Source organism: Gorilla gorilla, chromosome X (genome assembly GCF_029281585.2).
Source record: "Gorilla gorilla gorilla isolate KB3781 chromosome X, NHGRI_mGorGor1-v2.1_pri, whole genome shotgun sequence".
In the NCBI taxonomy this organism is placed as follows: Eukaryota; Metazoa; Chordata; class Mammalia; order Primates; family Hominidae; genus Gorilla; species Gorilla gorilla.
In genome coordinates this window covers 61,231,876-61,256,705 of record NC_073247.2, presented here as the reverse complement: position 1 = coordinate 61,256,705, position 24,830 = coordinate 61,231,876, and the positions used below count along the sequence as shown (strand labels likewise).

Sequence of the window (24,830 nt, the reverse complement as noted above, 5' to 3'; positions counted from 1 at the left end):
TGGGAGGCCAAGGTGGGCGGATCACGAGGTTAGGAGATTGAGACCATCCTGGCTAAGATGGCGAAACCCCGTCTCTACTAAAAATACAAAAAATTAGCCGGGCGTGGTGGCGGGCGCCTGTGGTCCCAGCTACTCAGGAGGCTGAGGCAGAAAAATGGCATGAACCCTGGAGGCAGAGCTTGTAGTGAGGCGAGATCGCACCACTGCACTCTAGCCTTGGGCAACAGAGCAAGACTCCGTCTCAAAAAAAAAAAAAAAAAAAAGATTTACCAGTGACCAAAAACTGTGAAGTAATAAAACATTTCCTGACTCCACTGCTGGGCAGACTGTGTTGAAACTCAGTTTACGCAAACTTTTCTAGGGATGATCGTCATCATCCTTAGGAAAGTTTATTGTTGTAGGATCAATCGCATCCTTAAAAAGGACTGTGCCTGTTTTATAAGCCCAGTTGTTCTTCTCTGTGAAATATGGTAAGGACATTAGTACAAGGAGAATAGAGATTTATGATAAGTGATGCTCAATGAAGGATAAATTAAGGACATACTGAGAGTAGGTAAGGAAATTGCCAACTCAGAACCCAGCAGGCATTAAATAATACATGAGGAATCAATATAGCAACAGTTTTTTATAGTACTGTATTTTTATAACCATGTGGAATGCGTTTTCTATCTATGGATAGATTGTGTAAGGGTACAGTTGTGAGGATAACAGGAACATGGCAGGTTATTTAAAATCATACTTAAAATGGCACTTTACCTGATAAAAGTGATTCTAAACCATAGGAAAATGATGGAAGACACAGAAGAGCAGCAGAAGTGGGTAGAAGACTACTACAGATGCCAGGTAAGGAGCCTTCTTCCCAGCAGTTGCAGAATCCTTCAGCGCTGATGCAAATGATCTCATGGCCCTTAGACTCCTTAAACATATGGTTTCTCATGTGTTGGCCTTTTCAGATCGCCACTTCTGAAAGAAAGGCTCACGACAACTGGGTAAGTTTTTTTTTTCTTTCCTTGCTTTTGGACATAATCTGCCAGGTCAGGACGTGGATGTATTTTTCTCCCCCACAGCTCTGTGTTTAAGCCTCGCAGAGGGAGATGCAAGAGAAGAAGGCTGCCTACAAGCAGCACAGGTAGGTAATTGTGATGGACATTTCTAAGGATGTTTTTGTTTTAAGACAAAGCTTTGAGTATCTAGTAAAGAACTTGGTGTTTTAATTCTTATTTAAGTTCATTCTTTCTCTATCTCCAAGATAGGAAATGATTGAAAAACAGAGAGTGCTGGAGAGACACATTAGTCAGGAGCCAGCTAGTGGACAACCAGGCATAGAGAATCATCCCCAAAGAGGTAGGAGCTCACTGTGAAGGCAGCCATGTAACTTCTGCTGTACAATCCACACACTCTGCTTCTCCTTTTGGGGGTGAGGGGTCAGGGTGGAGGGTAATTGTTATGTTTCCTGGAAAGAGTTTCAAGCACTTACTAAAGAGAACAGTTGTCTCACTGGGTGTCAGGACACAATTTTCCTCAAATGCCCCAGCCAAATGGCTCTCGTCCAGTCCCCCATGAATGGTGGAGCTCAGTCCCCTCCACTGACTGTGGACACCACCCCATCCTGAGCTTTTGGTTACTTTTAGCAGAGGTGATGAGCCTAGAAGGGAAATGAGCCAGCTCCACTTCCCACCTTGCGTTAGAGTGAAGGCTTTATTTTTCTTTCATTTGAGAAAAGCAACACCAATAACATTTTAGAATTGGAACTGTATGTCCTAATGAGAGAGGAAATTTTATTGCTATGTCTTCGTGAATCAATATTGTACAATGAGATATGTTTTAGGAAAAGAGGCATTTATTTACTATTTTTGGAGCGTCCTTTATTATTTTTGTTTGTTTAAATTGTTTATTGTGAACTATACAATTCCATTAGTAATAAATTTCTATGCAGTTTTACTCCTCTAACATTTTAAGTGTAACCCTAAAACTTTACAGTTAATTCCCATAGCTCTTACCTTTTCTCATTACTGTTAGTCTCTTTAAGTTATTTCTGTTCATTAATATTTATAATACCTGGTCTGATATGGAAGTTAGATTAAATATGAATCCAAAGAATTGTGAATGTCTCTATGGCTTGAAAAAAAGGAGCAGTGCTATTCCTGTCCAGGGTTTATTGATATTCTTTTTATCCTTGAATGCTCCTATTTTAATTTTTAGTCTGTGCTTAATTTATAAGTAGTTCCCTCTGATATGCACTGGGAATTTCTGATTTAGAGTTGATTTCCAGCTAGTTCGAGACCTACCTGTTCGCAGTTAGTTGATTTGTTAAGACCAGGGCTCTGTGGTGTCCTTCTCAAGGACAAGGGTCCAGAGAGTTCCAGGGTCCTCTGTGGCATCTGGTTAATAAAGTCTGTAAGTCTGGTAAGGGACCTGACTGTGGCAAAGACAGTGACATGGCAGAGGTGGACATGGAGGGATTCTTATTCTGCAAAGAACATGCAAGCCAGAATAAGCCCCAATCCCTTCTGTGGCCCTTAGCAGATTCAGGACCTTATTTAGTTCCCATGAGGAACAGCAGCTGCATCCCAACTGAGAGCACAGAGGAGATAAAGGTAAATGCTGTGGTCATTTTCACTGTGCCTATTTCAGGACACTTTTGTCTTTTCATATAGCACCCTCTCCTGGCCTTGTCTCTGGTTTGTGTGTTCTGTGGTATCTTTTCTGTCTCTTTACTTTTTAAAAAGCAAAATATTCTCCACGAGGCTTCAGTCTTCTCCATTCCCAGCTGGTCATCTTTGGTGGCACTTCCAGAGACCATAAATGCTTAAGGGCCAAGGGCTGAAGAGCTTTAACTGTTCTATTTCCAGAAATAACATGAGAAGATGCCACTTAACTCCACTGCTATAGGTCTCATGGCCCAGTAGACCCTGACTGATCCTTTTTACTCAAGATGTTGCTGGGTCCCCTCCCCAAATATATGGGGATTTTTTGTTGCTGTTATTTAATTCTATGGGGTAGGTGACTAACTTTTAGAATATCTGCTGTAACCCCCATAAGTGAAAAATATGAAAACTCATTCATCCAGTATTAATATGTGCTTTGTGCAATTCTGAATGCTCTTTGACAAAGCAAATTCCATAATTCATCACTGTCCCATCTCTCTTGGCAACTTCACTATGCAAAAATGCCCCCTCCCCATCCAGTGGTGCCCTTGATCAAACATTCTAGTTGTCAGAGGTTTTATATTTGTAATAGAAAATGTACACTGGATGTGAGATAGTGAAGAGTGAAAGTCACTAATTACCTACAAGGACAATTCCCAACAAAGGCCTTAAATTATGGTCAGCTAAGCTGTTTCTCATGTGGTCCCTGTAGCTTTCACAGCTGGTGAGTCCTCCGATCACACATGACAGGATTTCTGCACTTGAAATTAAGTGACGGTTGTTTTAATTCTGTTATTTAGAACTCCCATCTCATTTTCCCATGGACAAAATTGTTCTTTATGTCATAGTGCATTTAAAATTTGGTAATACCTGTGAGTTAAAATAAATATTATAGCTGTGCCTAACTAACTTCTATAGATTAGATTGTTCTATCAGAAAATCCTTTCCCAGTTCCCCTGCAGGACGTCAGTAATTCATATCTCCCCAGAGCTTTTTGTGCCCACAGTTTGTACCTCCAGAGTAGAGAAGACCCTTTGTCAGGAAGGGAGGCAGAGGGGGACAAGAGGGTCTTACAGGTAGAGATGGGATCAACTTCCACTCTGCCTCTTGCAAGCTGTGTGACCCTGGGTAAATTCTCTCCTTCCTCTGGGATCCTCTTTCCTTCGATTTAGTGCAGAGTGGCCACACTGACCTTGCAGCATTCTGAGAATCAGAGATAGGACATAAAAGGCCTATACAAAGTTCTCCCAAGAGTAGCTGTGATTCTTGTATGAATAATGGACTTTTCATTCCTCCTTTTCTTTCTGTTCATCATATGCAAGGAACCAACTTCAGTGATGGTGGTGAGGGAGGGATGGGAGTATACCTGGGCTAGACACTCATGTGTCTGGAATATGCTTTTTTATTACTGTGTAATGGCTCTGTCTTCCCTGGAACAGGACCCAGAGTGCCTGCATTTGCAGACAGACACAGTGGCATGTGGTGACAACAGGTTATCCTCATGGCTTCCCTTCACACCCCAGCTGTCCTCAGGACTCAGTAGAAGGGAGATTTTTTGGCACTGACACTGCTATTTTGAAACCTGGAGGAAAGAAAGGTGCCAGGGACTGTCACCTGCTGCATGGGGTTGGTGTTGGTGTTGGTGTTTTTGTCCATCATATTAATGCATTTTGAAACTTTTCTTCCTTCTGCTCTGCAGGTCAGTATGGCTTTGGGAGGGCCCCTTTTTCAGGATTGCCCTACTTGCTCTACTGCATGGCTGGCTCTTCAGGACCATTTGTGGGCTGCCAGACACCTCCTCTGCCTCGGTGGCCTCTGGGAACACAACCACTGCCTCCATGCACACCACTTGGTATGTTGATCTGAACAGTATGGACTGACTTTTAAAGCGGATTCATCTTTTTTTTCCTCATTGAATGAGTAGAAAGAAATGTCACAGATGGTACTGCAGGACTTTGCAATACGAGGGTAACACTGGCTGGGGACATGGTTATTTTATTTATTTATTTATTTATTTTTGAGACAGAGTTTCACTCTTGTTGCCCAGGCTGGAGTGCAATGGCGCAATCTTGGCTCACCACAACCTCCACCTCCCAGGTTCAAGAGATTCTCCTGCCTCAGCCTCCCAAGTAGCTGGGATTACAGGCATGTGCCACCATGCTGGGCTAATTTTTTTGTATTTTTAGTAGAGACGGGGTTTCTCCATGTTGGTCAGGCTGGTCTCAAACTCCTGACCTCAGATGATCTGCCGGCCTCAGCCTCCCAAAGTGCTGGGATTACAGACGTGAGCCACCGCACTCAGTGACGTGGTTACTTTTCTCAAGTTTCTGAGGGCACAAAGTGGGTTGCATCATCTCCCCATCACGAGCAAGGCAGCAGGTATCTCTTGTAGATGAGGAAAGAGATTGCTTATAGAAGCCATAAATACCAATTTTGCAGGCATGTATGGAACCTGGACCATGTGGCCAGCTCTGTGAGGGATGAGACGTACCCTTGACCTGCAGTGCTTCGTATGTCCTACAGCAGAGAGACACACACCAAAGGGCAGGGATCTTGTGACCATCCATAATGGAAGCACGAGTGAAGGGCCCCAGAATGCAAAAGAGGAAGACAGATTCTCCTGGAAATAAAGAGGAGGGCGTGGAAGAGAGATAAAGTGGGGAGATGTCACATGGGGGTTGGTTGAACTCACTTAGGTGGAGCTGGAAGGCCACTTCTGGCAGGCGCAAGCAGCGTGAGCAGGAGCGTGGCGGCTGCATGAGGGCCACAACAGAGCCACTATGGGAGAGCTCAGATGGCACAGTGTAGACAAGAGAATTATCCTTCCCAGAAGTTGCTTGTTGCCCTAAAGCCTTTAGTCCATTATCTGCGGGAAGGATGATTCTTTCCCTGGATGTGTGAAGGCTCTGGATCACGGTGAATGAATGCCTAGAGGTCTGGGAAATTTAACTTGGTTCTATAAGGGGACCCTATCTGCCTGAGTTTATTATGGCTCAAGGAGACTAACAGTGGTTCAGTGGAGCTGCGGCCTTGGCCTTCAGAATGAAACCGACTCTGCTGGGGAACTGAAGGCCAATCCTGAGCTGCCCTGGCAGGTTGGGTCTCAGCTCATTCCTGGCACCCTCTGCTTCTCACCTCTGACTCCCAGCTTTGCATCTCCAACATTGTCATGCAAAATTGTCACCCTTCCCTCTTTCCCTGCTGTCTGAGCCCAGATACCAACTTTCAGTGGAGCTCAGAGCCTCAGCTTTCTTATAAATGAGCTGGGGATGATGTGGTTTATGAGGTCATTGTGAGGACAAAGAGACCAAGCCCATAAAGGAAGCATTTTCCAAAATAGCTGACAGATGTTAGACACTCACCCCCTCACTGTTTAAATGAAAATATTCCCACTCAGAAGATCATCAAAAGATGTTCATTGAAGTTCATTAGATAAACCATAGGCTGTAATAGCTCAGGCCCAGAGATTTCCAATCCCTGTTTCAAAAGATAAGGCAAAACCCCTGTCTCCACGATTAAAATTCAGATTCTACCAGATAAAAGAAAAGATAATTATAAGAATGTGTACACAGTTAAACTGTTAAGACCTATACCTGAGACCCATAGATAATTGCTTTCCATGGCATATAGACACAGATGCAGCCACACACAGAAGTACTTATCAGGGGCACAGATATTTTATAGAAGACGAAGTGTATATAAGACAAAAGAAGATCACATGGAAATAATTTTTTTTTTTTTTTTTTTTTTTTTTTTGCTTTAACAGACAAGCTGAAATTTGAAGAGGGCCCTGAGCTGTGACAGCCATGCTGTGGCTCCTACATAACTTGGAAAAGTATCCAATACATTTTATGCTGCCTGCCCAGTGCTGCCTCATCTGTCTCTAATCTTCTGTAGTGTTTCCCCTAATAAAGGTTTGCAGTCCTATCTGTTTGGGCGTCTGTTTTCTGGAGGACCAGATGACCCCCTGGTGTACCAGGTATGATTCCTTATACACTGTTCAAACCCAGGCAGATATTGCAATGCTGGCTGCAGAAGCAGGGTTGCCCTTTGGGTAGCGTTGACTGGAAGGGCCCCAAGGGGGCTTTCTGGGGTGGGGAAATATCCCGTATCAAGCCATGAGTGGAGACTGTGCTCATTCATTTTAGAAGTAGTCATTGGGCACCTGATGCCTGCCAGTCACAGGGGTTCCTTGTGATAAGATGGACAGGAATGTATCCCCATGAGGTGGCTGATTTATCTCAATAGGGAATAGAAGAGGGACCAGCAGTGGCTGTGGAGCTAGTGATGAGACCCTGCAGAAGCTCAGGGTTTGTCAGAGCCCTATCCCCACTGAACCAGCTGCCCCTAGTAGCACCAAATGCAGGTGGGTCTGACAGAAGCTGAGCGGAGAGCAGACATTTCTCAATAAGTTTTGTGTCCCCCCCACCATCTTTCTATAATTTTCAAATTGTGGGATGTGCAGAGGTCAGTCGTGAGAGGCTCCCTCTGAACAGGGCTGGAAAGGAACACAGAGTGTAGGGGGTGAGGTTTGTAAGAGAAAGGGACAGGCAGAGAAAGAATGGGGGTGGGGAAGAGAAAGGGGGTAGGGGGAAGGACAGAGAGAGAGAAAGGAGGGGAAAAGGAGGGAGCAGAGAGAAGCAGAGAAAGAGAGAGCAGGGAACAAAGGCCCAGGTGAGGGGATAGGTTGTATCACTATTATCGTTCAAAGAATTTTTTAATTTCCATCTTGATTTCATTTTTGACCCATTGATCACTCAGGAGCAGGTTATTTAATTTCCATGTATTTCTGTGGTTTTGAGGGTTCCTTTTATAGTTTATTTCTAATTTTATTCCACTGTGGTCTGAGAGAGTATTTTATATAATTTCGATTTTCTTAAATTTACTGAGACTTGTTTTGTGGCCTATCATATGGTCTATCTTGGAGAATGTTCCATGTTCTGATGAATAGAATGTATATTCTGCAGCTGTTGGGTAGAATGTTCTGTAAATATCTGTTAAGTCCAGTTATTGTAGGGTATAGTTTAGGTCCACTTTTACACTGTTGGTGGGAGTGTAAGTTAGTTCAACCATTGTGGAAGACAGTGTGACAATTCCTCAAAGACCTAGAGACAGAAATACCATTTGATCCAGCAATCTCGCTACTGGTTGTATACCCAAAGGAATTTAAATCATTCTGTTATAAAGATACATGCATGTGTATGTTCATTGCAGCACTATTCACAATAGCAAAAACATAGAATCAACCTAAGCACCCATCAATGACAGACTGGATAAAGAAAATGTGGTACATATACACCATGTAGCCATTAAAAGGAATGAGATCATGTCCTTTGCAGGGACATGGATGGAGTTGGAAGACATTATCCTCAACAAACTAATGAAGGAACAGAAAACCAAACACTACATATTCTCACTTATAAGTGGGAGCTGAGTGACGAGAACACATGGACACATGGGAGGGAACAACACACAGTAGAGGCTGTCAGAGGAAGGTGTGGCAGGCGAGAGAGCATCAGGAAGAATAGCTAATGGATGCCAGGCTTAATACCTAGGTGATGGGATGATCCGTGCAGCAAATCACCATGGCACAAGTTTACCTATGTAATGAACCTGCACATCCTGCACATGTACTTCTGAACTTAAAATAAAAGTTGAAGAAAAAAAAGTCATGCGCTTTATTGTGTGAATGTTTTGCCACACTTAAACACATAAATATTATATGTATTATATATATTTAATAAATATAAAATATTAAACAATATATAATATACTTAATAGATATAAAATATTAGACAATATATTATATATTTAAAATGTAAAATTATATATATATATGTAAATGATCTCTTCTGGAGGTTAAAAGAGGCCAAAGTAAGTAGGGCCTAAAAACAAGGGCTTCTATTGATGGTTTTGGAACCTTACAAATATACTAAAAACCACTCAGGTATATACTTAAAATGGTGAATTTTATAATATATGAATCATATCTCACTTAAAACATTTTAAAGCAAGTAGCTGTGTGACCTTGGCAACTTGTTTAGCTTTTCTACCTTGACTGATTCATTGCACATTCAGCTTATTGTCTTATCATGAGAGAGAAGGCAGGATGAACATTGGGTGACCATGAGCTGTATTGGCTCTAAAGGCCTTGGAAGGTCTGGATGGTCCCCACCTCTCCAGTGACTCCTGCATCCCAGCCCCCTGACCCTCTGTAGTCTGTGCATGAACCCTCAGAGGGTTTCTCTAGTGCAACCTGATCTCTTCCACCCAAGATGCCCCGTCCCCTACCTGGTGAACCCTTATTTATCCTTCAGCTCTCAGAACAGGAATTTCTTAGGGAAGATTTTCTTAATTCCGTAAAAGAAGTTAGATTCTTTGTAATATACCTTCAATGAGTTCTGGTCCTTCACTTCAGAGCACTTATTTCTGGTATTGGCTATACTTCTACTACACAATTCTTTGATTAAATCTGCTCTGCTACTCTACAGCCCTGTGAAGGTTGTTGTGGCTTTGCTTATCACGATGTCCCCATGCTTAGGAGAGTGAGGGCTTTCCATAAGTGTTCATGGAATGGGTGAGTGAATGAATGAATCAGAAACCAGGCACAGAGAAAGACAGAGGGCCCTCTTACGACTCCTTCAGTTGTTCTGTAGCAGAGTTGTGTTAGAATCTAGGTCATGTGACTTCTAGTCAAAATATCACCAGTCTCACATTTTGTCTAATATTTTAAAACATTAGAGATGATTACTCCTAACCATTATTTTTCTGACCCTATGTACAATGCCCCTGTCTTTCTAAGACTCACACCACTTACCTTTACCACCCTCTACTACTCCTGGTTGCTATAATTTACCAATCTCCCAGTCATTCCTTATCCATTAAAGCCTTCATCACGAGGTTCATGATCTTTCCTTTACTCCACGTCCCACCATCATCCTGAGTGCCTCCTACATCTATATGAATGACCAGTTCTACCCTCTGGTCTCTTCATTTATTGACCCTGATCTCTAGGGAGTGTCATGACACTTAATCCACCTGTGGCTATACTCTTGTGTTAGCATCACCTGCAAATGTTCTACCTCTGAAATCTTAAGTCTATGTATCTCACTGTTTGACCACTGCTGCTATGGACTAAATTGTATCTCTCCCAAATCCGTGTGCTAAAGCCCTTCTCCTCACTGTAATGGTATTTTGAGATGGGGCTTTTGGGAGGTAATTGGGTTTAGATGAGGTCATGTGAGTGATGCCCTCATGATGGGATTCCTGCCCTCATAAGAAGAGACACTGGGCACGGTGGCTCGTGCCTGTCCTAAATACTCTGGGAGGCTGAGGCAGGAGGATCACTTGAGGCCAGGAGTTTGAGACCAGCCTGGGCAACATAGTAAGACCCTGTCTCTACTAAAAATATATAAATAATTAGCCAAGTGTGGTGGTGTGTACCTGTAGTCCCAGCTGCTTGGGAGGCTGAGGTTGGAGAATCACTTGAGCCCAGGAGTTTGAGGCTGTAGGGAGCTATGACTGCATCACTGCACTCCAGTTTAGGCAATAGAGCAAGACCCTAACTCTTAAGAAAAAAAAAAGTAACAACAACAAAACAGAGAAAGAGACTTTTTGCTCTCTCTCTCTCTCCCTGTCATGTGAGAATACCACCAGAGGTTGATAGTCTGCAACTCAGAAGAGGGCCCTCCCCAGAACCTGACCATGCTGGCACCCTGATCTTGGACATCCAGCATCTACAACTGTGAGTCAAATAAATTTTGGTTGTTTAAGCCACCCAATCTATGATATTTTGTTACAGCAGCCTAAAACAACTACCTTCAGTCACTCCAGCTCCACTGACATCCCCAGTGCTTTGCCTTCACACAACTTATCTGCCTTTTCCTGAATTCTCTTCCTTGCCCAGTCAGCTTAGTTTCTTAGTCTTTCATCTTAACTATTTTCTTTCCAATATCACTAGATCCCTTGCCCACTGCCCTTTTATTGGATCTTCTTGGCACAACTTTAATCCTGCTTCAATCCAACTGTTCACTTTCACTATGCTTATGTCTGTATTTTAGAGTGATATTGGAGAAAATCACATAACTACATAGATTAGTGACTTTGAAGATGAATGCTCAGCAACCTCAAATGTGATCTTATAATTACCCATTTCTCCTTTATTTTCACAATCTGCTCTTTCTTCCATATTCAGCAATGATCATTTTAAACATCCTCCACTCAGAATTCTATCACATCATTTTCACATTCTCGTCAGGTGACATTGCCTCATACTTCACAGAGTAAACAGGAATTGTCAGGTGGAAACTAGGTCAACTTCCTGCTGTGAAATCTGTAAGTTTATAAGTTATCTGTACTTGTAATTCTTTGTCTTGCAATGGAAGGGGGGTCCCTTTAGATTTAAGCAATTCCTTTTCCCGTGTTTCATATCCAGTTCTGCATTTCTAGTGTGTGCTAGTGATTTGACAATGTGCTTACACAGTGAATGGACAAGTTTGGTTTCTGGCTGAGTGGTGAATCAGCATCAACCTACAGTTGCTGTCTTCCCATAGCCTTCATAGATGTTCAATTTAGTGATGTGTTTTCAGTCCTCAATCACCCCAGGGCTGATGGATCCTCCTACAGCCACACAAAGCTTCAGACTCTTGAATCTGTAGCTGGAGAGGCATCAAAAGTTGTTCTTAGCCTTAGTGAATATTTCTACCAATAACAGGTCTGTTATGAGAAAGAAACTTGCAAAAATGATACAGATATTGCCAAACATATAGGAGGTACTCATTAAGTGGTAGTTTATGTTCTTATTACTAGTCTTTTAGATAATCTATTCAGACATCTCAGTTACATCAATCTCTATGAAGATTCATTTACTCTTCTGGACAAGAAGTATTAATGCTAAAAGTAAGTAAGTATTAACTGATGGTAGGAAGCCAGCCTTCTGTAGAAACCCTTCTGAGTTCTATTATCACCCCAAAAACCTTACCTGTGTATGAAGAATGTGTCAGCAATGGTAAGGTAAAGAAGGAACTAATTTTCTGAAGTCTGGGGATGGAGAGACAGCCACCAATTTTACAAACTGGGCTGAAAGTCTCTGGATATTATGAGAAGTTTCCATAGGGCCCCAGACATAGATAGAATAGTAGCAAACACTTTTTATAAACCCACAATTCATTTTATGTGTATTTTATTTTGGTGATGGTAGAAGGTTCCAGTGTGGGAAGATGATTAGAGCAAACCTCTTCATGGTCTCAGATAGAGATAGAATGACTATGTATTTTGAACACAAGAGTGTCAATTAATTGTTATGTGGTAGCTCATCTGTAGTAGATAATACCTGACCTGCCCACCGAGTGAGGTCTTGAGACTAAGAAAGATCAGAATTGGAGAACTGTTTCTGAGTTAATTCCAAAGGCACCATTTTATCATTGCCTTTTTATTATTAATTTAAGGGTACAAGTGAGAGTTGACTATTTGTAAAATTTTAAGTCCTTTTCTATCAAGAGTATAAGAAATAATCTGTCTGGGCACAGTAGTTCATGTCTGTAATCCCAGCATTTTGGGAAGCAGAGGTGGGAGACTTGCTTAAGCCCAGGAGTTCAAGACCAGGCAACATAGTGAGGCCAGGTCTCTAGAAAAAATGAAAACAAAAAATATCTAGGTGTGGTGGCATGTGCCTGTAGTCCCAGTTACTTGGGAGGCTGAGATGGGAGGATCCCTTGAGCACCTCAGCAGCCCGGGCAACAGAGCAAGTCCCTGTCTCAAAAAAAAGAAAGAAAGAATCTGAACATTTTATATGGGATGGCATGTTGATGAATAAAGATATACTGTATTTTAACTTAATTATTTTTAATTGCTCCATAAAATGCCAATGAACTAGGCATTTATGTCATCATAATGTAATACGTTGCTATTCTTTGCTCCCACAAATGCTCCCTTCAGAGAGTATATGTCCTTGCTCACACAGCTAAAGTAAAATTTAGAGTTAAATAATTATTTAGCAAACTCTAAGGCATGATACAATGGTTTGGAACCTGTGCTTTCTCATTAATCTTTAGTGATGATTAATCTGGGCATCACCCAGACTCCACAAAACATTGGCAGTTCCACTTCTCAGTGGTTACTCTAGAGAATTCTAGGATATGTGCAAAGATTCTTATTTCAGCAGCTTGGAAAAGATTCAAGTATCCTTGATAGGTACTTGGGGCTCATTAACATATAATTCATTCATACTAAGGAATACTATGCAATGATTAAAATATATTACACATATTATCATAAATAGAGCTCTAAGGAACAGTGTGGAGTGAAAATGCAGGTTTTACTATGATATACATAGTATGATACCATCTATATAATCCCATCCCAATATTTCAGTATATTGCAATGAAGATGGGTAGATAAATATAAATTTATTTTTAAAAGGCCTAAAAGGATTTATATCCAATAAGGAAGGTGGTCTTTGTTTTTAATATTTACCTTATTTATAGGTAATGTATTTGTCTTTAATGTTTATCTTTTTAAAGGGAGGTGTAATTACAAATTGATCAAACAAACTCAACCTTATGATTATAATTTAGTTCTATATTCTGGACTCCTGTGGAGCCAGAAGATATGGCTTTGAAAAGTCACAAGATAATAAAAAAATCCCACACTCTAATGAAGTTATTGTCATAAATGGCAACAAGATAGGTGTGTTAATGAAAGATAGGATTGGATCTACTTCAACAAATTGAGGATTCCTAATCTTATTTATGATACTATGAGTGGAAATGGACTCTCTCCTGAAAGATCCTCTCTTACCTGGCGAAACACTTGTGCTGAAGCAGTTCCTGGTACATCAGTGGATTTGCAGATAGAGTGGTGACGGAAGACCTGGACAGAGCCTGGGACCCCAAGGAAGAAAAAACCAAATCTATATGTTAAGTAGGAAAGACAGTTGAGACCATCGGGGGAAAGGTCCAGGGAAGAAGGCCACTAACTTTGAGACTCGGCTGGGTCATGCCATTTGTCTTGGAGATTTAGTGATTCCTCACCCTCCAGACCTTGGGAGAGAATTTAGTTTTAGCTGTGTGAACCTAGCAGCTATCATGTTATTCACTGATATCTGAATAGATACACAATAAGGCATTTACTTCTGGATCCCAGAAGCCTTGTTTTGATCTTTATTGCTTTGAATAATAAGCCTGGATATTGCCAGTAAAATTGTGGATTGTGGAGGCACTTAAGAGGTTAGCACAACAGTTTAGAGATTGTGCTGTGGAGTCCAATAGACCATGATTGCTTAATGTCTAATTCCACCTCTGTGATTCCTTGGACTAGGTACTTATCTTCTATGAGACTCAGTTTCCCCAGTTTTTCCCTTACAGGATTGTTGGAGAGATGAAATGAAATAATGCATATGAAGTACCAGTGAATAGTCAATGAATAGTAACTGATATTAATATTGTCTTCTTCGATGTCATTATTGTCCTTTAAAAGTTTTCTTTTCAGGCCAGGCACGGTGGCTCACACCTGTAACCCCAGCACTTTGGGAGGCCAAGGTGGGTGGATCACCGGAGGTCAGGAGTTCAAGACCAGCCTGGTCAACATGGTGAAAGTCTGTCTCTAGTAAAAATACAAAAATTAGCTGGGCATGGTGGCGGGCACCTGCAATCCCAGCTACTCGGGAGGCTGAGGCAGGAGAATCGCTTGAACCCGGGAAGCGGGAGGTTGCAGTGAGCTGAGATCACACCATTGCACTCCAGCCTGGGTGACAGAGCAAGACTCTGTCTCAAAAAAAAAAAAAAAAAAAAAAAAAAAAGCTTGCTTTTGAGTGCTACAACTGAAGTAGCCAAGTCCTCCTAATTCCAAAGGCCCTAGAGAAGTGAGGGGGCATTGCTCTCAGAAGTAGGGAGAGCATCTTTAAGTCAAGATCACATTCCAAATTTAATTCTTGATTTGCCCCATTTGGGGTATGGGCCACTGGGCCATTGCTAATGCCTCTTTCTGGCCTCTGCCCCACATGTCCCACAACAAGGACCTCGTCTTACATTTAGAACAGTCTCGGGACAGAAAATTGGCATGTGACACAGAAACACACAGGCTCCTTGGAGCTGAGCTCCCAAGGCAGTACTTAGAGATAAAGATCCATCAAAGGCATCACTTACACCACAAAATATTTGTTGGCTGGAGGTCCATCCACCATCTAAAGAGGAATAGGAAAGCCATTTGGATTTTCTCATGTTGGTACTAGCAACAACAATAATACTTGCTATTATCAAGCACTAATCTGTGGAGAGAAACAAGGACCACCCAAATGAAAACAAACAAAGGCTATGAGGCCAGGAGGCTAATGGAGTCTCCTTAAATTCTGTGAGTATCACTTAATTGGTATCATATTGCCTTCCAGGATTCATGGCTTTCAGGGGTCTCTGAATTGTTCTAGTAAGCACTTTTATTAATTAATGAATTGAATAAATGAATGATCTCCTAAACCATTTTAATAAGTGAGTTAGAATAGTTTCTCCTATTCTAATTCTCTACCTGATATCCACTGGCCATTATAGCTTATGAGAGTCAAAGCCTTTGAGGTGAGTATGAACATCACATACACCTGTTTCCCCTAAGGAACCTTTGGGTAGAGTTTGTTAAGAGAACTTGAGTGTGGAGTCACAGCACACAACCATTTATCTTAGGCAGAATTGAATGTAAGGTTGAGAAACTTAACCACAGACAAACCAAACTAAAACAAATGCAACCCAATTAATTACTTAATTGAGTGTTCAACCAAAGAGATTGAAATCAGTTTCAGCATCCCTTGAATTTGCCAAGAGAGGCGTTTACTTCTGAACCCCAGAAGCCTGTTTTGATCATTGTTGCTTTGAGTAATAAGCCTGGATATTGCCAGTAAAATTGTGGCAATTTTACTGATGCTAGAAAGAGGCATTAGCATTGGCCCAGTGACTCACACCCAAAAGTATTCGTGAGCTACTTAAATAATTTTTTAAGGGATAGTGTGATGACATGTGATTCTCATCTTAGAATCTGACTCTAGAACCCCAAACCCTCATAAATTGTGACTCTATCTCTGTGTTTATCACTACATATAGTGGTCAACACCATTATTCACCCCGGTGCTGGTAGCACTGAAGAACAAGTAACATCCAACGGTGCATCTTTGGGATAATCATCCTGGATCCCTCCTCAACTGCATGGATTCACTGCCCTTCCTCTTTTTACTGTGTACTCTTAGATTTTTTATCTATAGTAATCTACTTTCGATCCTTTGGTGTACACCCTCCCACCCTGCTTTCAGCCCTGTTCCTTCTCTCAATATTGATGTTTGCTGCAATCTTGAGTAACGAACTCTTTTTTTTAGCTTTAGTCTCATGCAACTCTCCCTTTACCACCCCAGAGAAGAGCTTTCAAGCCTGAATAGGGTGTGTGAGGACTATATCTGGAAGCCTGGCTGAAATCCATTCCCAAATCATACTGGGAATACTCGGCCAGTTTGGAAACTCCCATTGTCCTGTTGGTGAAGAATATAGCCATTGGATGTTGACTTTTGGTCCCTATGAAGGTCTGCTTTGGAGGTACAACTCTATAAATTGCAAAAGATGCAACAGCAAGTTTCTAAATTTAGGTTCTCTGACTTAGAGCCTAGGCTCCTGGTTTGGTAATCTTTGATTTTTTAAAATAACAGCTAGTATCTTGGTATATTGGGGGATGATTTGTTAGAGGTGCAGCTGCCATTTTTCCCTTAATTTTTTTGCATTAATTTCTGTTGGATAAGTAATATATGATGCCTTTATGTTCCAGCCTTATTTTTCTCAGTAAAATACCCTCTGTTTACTCAATTGCTCAAGGCAAAAATCTGTAGTAACCCTTATTATCAGTCTTTCCCTATGTATCTACTTATCTACCCAGCTATCTATGCCACATCCTAACCATTGGCAAGCCCTGACAACTTTACCTCTACAACGTGTCACAAGTCTGTCTCTCTTCATTATCTGTACTCAGGGCTGGGACTAAGGTGGAGCAAGTGAAACATTTGTGACAGACATGATATTTAAGGGGATACCAGCAAATTCAGTAGTCAAGATAAATAATATTTTAGTGAAATATTTTTAAAATAATCAAAACTACTGTCAAAAATTAATAATAAAATATCCAAATTTAATTTAATTAATTAATTTATTTATTTTTGTGTTGCAGTCTTGCTCTATCATCCAGGCTGGAGTGCAATGGTGTGATCTCGGCTCACTGCAACCTCCGCCTCCCGAGTTCAAGCGATTCTTCTGCCTCAACCTCCCAAGTAGCTGGGACTACAGGCGCCTGCCAACACACCCAGCTAATTTTTATATTTTTAGTAGAGATGGGGTTTCACTATGTTGGCCAGGCTGGTCTTGAACTCTTGACCTCAAGTGATCTGCCCGCCTCGACCTCCCAAAGTGCTGGGGTTACAGGTGTGAGCCACCGTGCCCAGCCACAAAATTTAAAATAAGTACATGACAATGAATGCTCCCAAAGTGGCCAAGTATTCCCAATACGATTTAGGAATGGGATTCAGCCAAGCCAGCTTCAAAGTATAGTTCTCACACAGCCTGTAATCCAACCAGGCAGTTGCATGACTCGCCTTACTTGGTCACCCTAATGTTGTCTCTGGTTCCAATAAGATTGTATTTATAAAAATAGAAGCAGGTGATCTGTCAGCAGAAGTTTGCCAATATGATTTTATTAATTAAAAAAATTATTGTATTAAAAACATAAAATTTATGAAATTATAAATTATAAACAGGTGATATAAATATATAAAATAAATATGTAAAATTATATACAAATTTTAAAACTTCAATTATGAAAATTATTGTATAATTTGATTTTTAAAATGTACTTGAAAATTAAAATATTATTTCTCTTGATCACTGGATTTTTCAGTGCCCCTTTACATTTTGTGCCTGAGGTGAGTTCCTTATTCGCCTTGCAAATTCCCAGTTCTGTGTCCACTGCCACCATCATGGTCCATACCAACACGGCTTCTCACTTAGACGACTGCACTAGCCTTCTGCCAGGTCCCTTTACTACCTGTCTTGTCTCTCATTGTTCAGACAGCAGTTGAAGGAGTTTTTAAAACGTCACTCAGATCAAGTCCTTCTCCTCCACATTCCACAGACATTTCCTACATAACCTACAAGACCCGCTGTAATCTCGCTCTCCCTTGCTATTCAACCTCCTCTCCTCCTACTCTCCACTCACCACACTTCAGGCACCCTGGTATTCTTTCTGTTCCTCAAACAAGTCAAGCTCTTTCCCACCTCAGGTCCTGTACCTTAGTATTCTCTCTGATATTATTCCTACAGATATTCAAAAGGCTGGCTCTATAGTATTCAAGTCTCAGCTCATCCTCTCCTAAGAAGCCACCAAATCTAAGATAATTCCCCCATCTCCACATGAGATCACTCTATTTAATTTGCCTGTTTTTGTTGGGAGTTTCTTTTGGAAACTGTATTATCTTGATCATTTATGTGTTTTCTTGTTGTGCATTTTGTTGTCTAGCATATAAAATCCATGAGGATAGGGGCTTTGTCTGTCTTGTTCATGGTTTTTTTTTTTTTTTTTACATCTCTGGACACTAAAATATTACTCTCTAAAGATGGCATTTATAATTATCAAACTTAATACAGTAGTCCCACCTTATCCCTGGGGGATATGTTCCAAGACTCCCAGTGAGTGCCTGAAACCACAAATGGTACTGAACCCTATATAGACTATCTTTTTTCCTAAACATACATACTTATGATAAAGTTTTATTTATAAATTAGGCACAGTAAGAAATTGAAAACAATAATTAATAAAATAGAAAAATTACAACAATATACTGTAATAAAAGTTGTGTGAATGTGATCTCTCTCTCTTTCTCAAAATATCTTATTGTACTGTATTCAACTATTTCGGACCATGGTTGACCACAGGTCACTGAAACCACAGAAAACAAAACCACAGATAAGGGGAGACTACTGTATTTGGCTAACCTGAGGATAAACATGGCATCATGTTGTTTTAATATGTATTTTCTCATATCCCAGGGCCAGTGGGTCTTTTTTTTATTTATATAAATTTAAGGGATACAAGTGCAGTTTTGTTACATAATGGTGAAATCTGGGCTTTTAGTGTAACCATCACCAAAATAGTGTACATTGTACCTATTAAGTAATTTATCATTCTTCACCCTCTCAAAACCTCCCACCTTTGCGAGTCTCCAGTGTCTATTATTCTACACTCTATATCTGTGTGTACACATTATTTAGTTCCCACTTATAAGTGAGAACATGCAGTATTTGACTTTGTATTTCTATTATTTCACTTAAGATAATGGCCTCCAGTTCCATCCAACTTGCTGCAAAAGACATAATTTCATTCCTTTTAATGACTGAATGGTATTCCATTATATAATTTTATATATATATAAGCTTTTTATTATGTTTTGTAATGTGTTTATATTTTTATCACCTATTTTTTTAGCATCTCAGAATGAATGGTCAAGTATGAATCAGAAGATGAGACTTTCACTCAGACTGAGAACTTGTAGGCCAGATCAGGGATTCTTCTGTTGAGGGTGTTGGGGAGTTACTCTGTTTTTTTTTTTTTCAGGACTAGAAATTACCATTAAGCCTCTCATTACAACCACTCACACCACCTTCTCATACAACATTCTATCTTCCAAAATCAGACATTTTCTTGATTTAAGTTTCTCATTTTCAATGTCCACTTACTGAATCAGCTCCTTGAAATCCAACCACCCATCATAGCACTTATCTGACACCAGGAGCTTGGTCTTCAAGGTAGGGCAGTCAAACATGGCAGAGACCATGACTGGGAACATAGCCTCACTAGCCACAAAGCATTGGGCTTTAGACACATGTAATTGATAGCAAATTTCCTTGGCAGTCAGCTGGAGACTCCCAGGCACAAAGATGATTCCTGAAAAAGTCTCAAATAAGGCTTCATACATATCTTTTGAGCAGAGAATATTTCCTCAAACATCCTGGAAGGCACAGATGAGGTCTCTGGAATACCCTCTCTCTTGGGAGTTTCTCCTCTGTATTGGGGAAGCAACATGATGGTGGCTGAGGAAGAACTGAGACATGCAGGAGACTGAGCTCATTGAAACAATCCAGTGATCAGTGGCTCTGCTGCTGTTATCCTTTCCCCTCGAGCAGTCCTAAATTTATATGGTTAGGCTTCAGACCACTAGTTACTTGAAATGTAGCCTGATTTTGAAACTGTGATGCAAGGGGGTTGTGAAAACTTCCCCTTTGTTGTTTCCTCCTGGCTTGAGAATGGCTTGTGCTATGGATTTCTGGATTTGCATTGGAGACGAAAAACAACAACAACAACAACAACAACAAACAACTTCCGGCCTTTGGCTGTTTCTGTAGATTCTTTTGCATCCATCTAACACCTGTTGGGGGCCTTCTATGAGACTGGGACATGCTGGGTGCATTTGTGTGCCAGAGGCTGTTCTAACAGAGGCTTCTCTTCACTTTTCAAGCTTGGAGAACTAGAATACTTCTAGGAGCAACTGATGATGACATTGCTTGTCTTTCAATGCTTACACTCCCTACTATAGATATATTGATTATGGAAAAGGATCTAGTTAACCAGTACAGGCCTTTCCCACATACCCCACCTTTATCTTCTGCTTCTCAAATTGAAATTCTTGGGCACCATAAAAAAGTTATTTTTCATAATAGCCCAAATGTGCAAACAATCTAAACAATCTAAATATCTATTGACTGATGAATTGATAAACTTTGCTATTGGCCTCCAGCTCCTTGCCCTGGTAACTTTCCTTAGTTATTCTTGTAAGTCCTACATTTTGTAGCTATTGCTATTGGAGCAAACAATTGTCCAGGACCCCAGATTCTACTCCTTACAGCATGGCGTAGATGGTTTTGACTTGGAACTTTTTAAAGAAGTTGTCAGGGGTCATCTATCACAGATCCTGAAAAGACTCTATAATGCACTCAGGAAACAGCTAATATGAGCTATGCTATTTTCATACGATCTTACCAGGAAAAAATAGTTACAAAAGATACCCAGAAAAGAAATGAAAATGTACCATATGGTATCACCAAACATGAACCGGTTATATTTTAGAATACATCTGCTCCCAAATTTTTATTTCATTGTTTTAGAAGAGTTCGACAATTTGTAAATGGATTAATTGGTTAATCCAGACACAGTGTTAGATGCTGGGGACTCAGAGGTGAAGCAAATACTGCCCTGGCCCTTGAGGGCTTCACATAAATCACCAATTGTAACTACCTGAGGTAATGGAGATACAAAGCACCCAGACTGGCTTGAGAGAGTAAAGGAAGTCTACCAGAGCAGGTGATGGTAGAGCCCAACTTGGCAGCAAAGTGAGAGTTTTGCCAGGTAGACAAGGAGGGGAAGGAAGGAATGACAGGAACAGGGAAGCTGATGGGCAGGTAAGTGTAAGGAACCATGATAGGCTTCTTCCACCTGGTACATTCAGGAGACTATGAGTAGTCCAGGTTTTCTGGAGTGAGGTATAAAGTGACAGGGCAGGGGGAATGCTGAGAGATTTGACCAAATAGAATCATGGTATTTTAAAAGCAAAAAGCCAAAAACAACACCACCTGCTGAAAAATACACAAATGTTTTCCTCCAAACTTAGGGAAGAAAATCCGAATCCAGCCCCTGCCTCCCTCTCTGCCCTCAGCTGCCTCTTCCTGCTTCCTCTCTCATTCTGCTCCAGTCACAAAGGCTTCCCTGCTTGCCAGCTGGATTTCTAAAACCAAGGGAACCTCCTCTGGTCTCTAGCAGTCTCCACCATGGACTCAGACTAGATCTTTCTGTGACCTTCAGAGTCTTCTTCCCCAATACCCGCTATCCTTTCTTGAAGCTCTCCTATACCATGTTTGTCTCAGGCCATATGAGCTACTACTCTTCTTACTATTTTTCCAGATAAACCCAGAAGACTGGCAGCACACTAGTAATTTCACCCTCATTGTAGGTGAAATTCACCAAGGACCTTTTTAAAGGAGGAGAATGATCCTAGAACAAAATGTTTTGTGAGGTAGTGAGCTTCTCATCACCAGTGATGTTCCAGCAGAAGTTAAATGCCCGTTCCCAGGGAAGTTGTAGGAAGGAATCACTCACTGGGTGGGATCACATAGAGGACCTCTTAAGATTTTATTCTAACTGTACACAAACACCTAGACAGACATTATAATTTTATTAAAAGAAGGTGATATAGGTATCGCGTAATTAAGCAAAATATATAAAATGTAAATTTTTCAAATAAACAAATTTGAAGGACTGTATTTTATAAAAGGGATCCATTTGGGTGACTTTAACTAGAATCCTAAAATATTACAGGTAAAAGGGACTTTATTCACTTTGTTTTCTAAAACAAGAATTCTTTCTAATAGAACATTTTAGCACGATTACATTTGTTTAGAATTTGACCTGGTACATAGTAGGAGATAAATACATATTTGTTTAATGAATGCATAACCAAAGAAAAAATGTGATGTATATAACTTTTCAAAAATACAGCTATTGTTCCAAGTAAGATTCAAGTGTACAGTTTTGGCTGAGAGGACCTAGTTTGAGAAGTTGCTGTTGAGTGCAATAACAATAGTGAAAGGTGCTTGTTTTGTTTAATTTTGGTCTTGTTGTTTGGTCATTGTTGGAGAACAAAAGGTCAACAGTATTTTCTGATGACAATTATATTCCTTTTAAAAATGTGGATCACCAGTAAAACTTCCAAAAGAAAACATCTTCACGTGTCCTTAGGTTATGTAAATGTCTATTGAGGTGCTTGAGAGGAGGCATGTTGTCTCACAGTTCCCTTATTCAGAATGTACCTGCCCCCACCCCTTATACATATGACCCACCCGAAGCCTCAGCTGCACTTCACCACCTGGTGAGTGGCGAGGGTGCCAGCATGGTAAGCACAATCCCCACATGGCAAGCCCAGACAGTAAAGGTCAGATCTGTTGGGAGTGGCTGGGGGTTGAGATTATGAGGCTCATACCTATTTCTCTAAACTCAACACCCCAGTGGCCAATCTTTTCAAGAAATAGGAGGGAGAGCTTTGAATGGACTCTGGATTCATGAGGCAGCTTTTAGGGTCCCTTAGAGACCCTTCCCTGTGGCCTCATCTTTTGCTCCCCCTATCCCTTTATCACAGGGATTGCTGCCTCTAATACTGGGATGGGATCTACATTTTCAAGGGATGGTTCCTGTTGCACCTGCATTTTAAATGAAGCTGACTCTAGCATAATATCAGCTGCTTGGAAAAGAACACCAGTCTCATCAAATAAGTCATCTTCATTGCCTGGCACATTGACTTGTCAAGTTCCAAATGTCACAGCCTGGGAAAACTCAAGAAAACTACAAAGCAAATTAATGCCGGAGCAGTGGGCCCTATGACTTCAGCAATCTGAATTCATGATTACAAAAACTAGAAAAGCAAAGACCCACTGCAGTGCTTAACATGAACCAAAACACAAATAGACTCAGCATTTTTAATGTTTTTATGACTAGAAACAGAATCTATGCATACTGTACAAAGTGAACAGAAAACAAACATTAAAATAATGCATAATCTCTGATTTTTATTGTTTTGTGTTAATCTGTATTTTCAATTTTTGTATAATGTCCATGTGTTTGAAATAATAAAATAATGAGGCATTTAAAACTAATTACTTTCAACCTTCACATAGTTTTGTACTTATGTTACTTTGTTAGCAACTATTTCATTAAATTCAGGATTCTGGATCTAGTGGGCCCTATCAGGTGAACAAGAAACCATAGTGAGAGAAGTTGAGGAATCTGCAATGAGTGTCTAGAAAAGTTACTTGAGCAGACTCGCGGCATCTCAGACTCATCAGTACCTGCTGGTTGCTGCAAAGTGAGTGGGAGATCTGCTGGCTGAAAGGACCAGAGGAAGGCCGGACACCTCGCCCTTTCTTAGAACACCCTTGTTTTTATCAGCTTGGGCTGCTATAACAAAACACCATCGACTGAGTGGCTTATCAACAACAAACGTATTTCTCACAGTTCTGGAAGCTGGAAGTCTGAGATCAGGATACCAGTGTGGCCGGATTCTGGTGAGGGCCCTCTTCTGGGCTGCAGACAGCTGACTTCTCCTTGCACCTCGACATGGCAGAGAGCAGAGAGAGGAAGCAAGCTCTGTCTTGACTCCCATAAAGACACGAATCCCATCCATGAGGGTTCCACAATTATGACCTTATCTAATCCTAACTAGCTCTCAAAGGCCCCACCTGCTAATATCCTCACACTACGGGGCTAGGTATCGACATATGGGTTTGCGAGGAACAAAAACATCCAGTCCATAAACGCTAAGATCACCCAGTGACTGACACTCTCTAGGATTCTGGGAAACAACATCTTTTGTATCCCCTGGTGGTCCGGCATACCAGTACAGGGAGCTATTTATTGCTGGCAATGGCCGGGTCTTTCCTCTCTTATCTACAGTGTATCTCCCTCCTGTGGGGTTAGGGATATGTGGTGGGTGGAAGGGTGAGAAGTGACAGGCAGCTAAGGAAGGCCATGAGAAGCAAGGAGCGAGGGAGAAAGTGCAAAGCTGCATGAGGTGGGTAAATAGAGGGGCAAAACCCTGTGACTGATGACCTCAGTGACTATGCAGATCAAGTTCCTGGGAGATGAGCATAACTTTAGATCCAGTACCAATCAGGTTCCTAGGTTTTTCTGGCTCCCATGGGTGGTTCCCTCATCCTGTCAGAGTGAGCTTCAAGCCGATCCTTTTTGTATTGCTGGGTATTCAGGACATTGTGTTTGGAGGTCCACAGATCCTGTTGATACAGAAGGATTGCCAGAGTGCAGGCCATCCTAGGGTGGCCACCATAGCTGCCATGGAATTTTGCTCTAGTGAGAGAGAACAAATAAATGGAGAGATAGTCCATGTAAATGGCCTGGAAAATTCTATAGTTTTGAAATGCATAGTCTCCCAAAATTGATCTAAGTATTCAATGCAATCCAAAAAACTCTGTATTTTAGTGTGTGGAAATTAGTAAACCAATTCTAAAATTTATATAATATTCAAATGTTCATGAAAAAGAAGATTCATTTTAGAAAGAACCAGGTGTGAAGTTGGCATGGTGCTGACACGGACTCATTTGCATATGAAAT

The 24,830-nt window shown here is 41.0% G+C and overlaps 1 long non-coding RNA gene and 1 pseudogene across 1 annotated transcript; one reads left to right on the top strand and one right to left on the bottom strand.

The window, feature by feature from the left end:
• The first annotated feature begins 769 nt into the window (after positions 1-769).
• On the top strand, positions 770-4,500 carry LOC129529683 (uncharacterized). Its single transcript, XR_008675226.1, has 5 exons — positions 770-843; positions 954-989; positions 1,068-1,129; positions 1,250-1,344; positions 4,348-4,500. It is a non-coding gene; the product is annotated as an uncharacterized lncRNA (long non-coding RNA).
• Positions 4,501-11,172: 6,672 nt separating this feature from the next.
• LOC101140797 (acyl-coenzyme A synthetase ACSM6, mitochondrial-like) lies at positions 11,173-23,821 on the bottom strand (annotated as a pseudogene).
• Between the last annotated feature and the right edge of the window lie 1,009 nt (positions 23,822-24,830).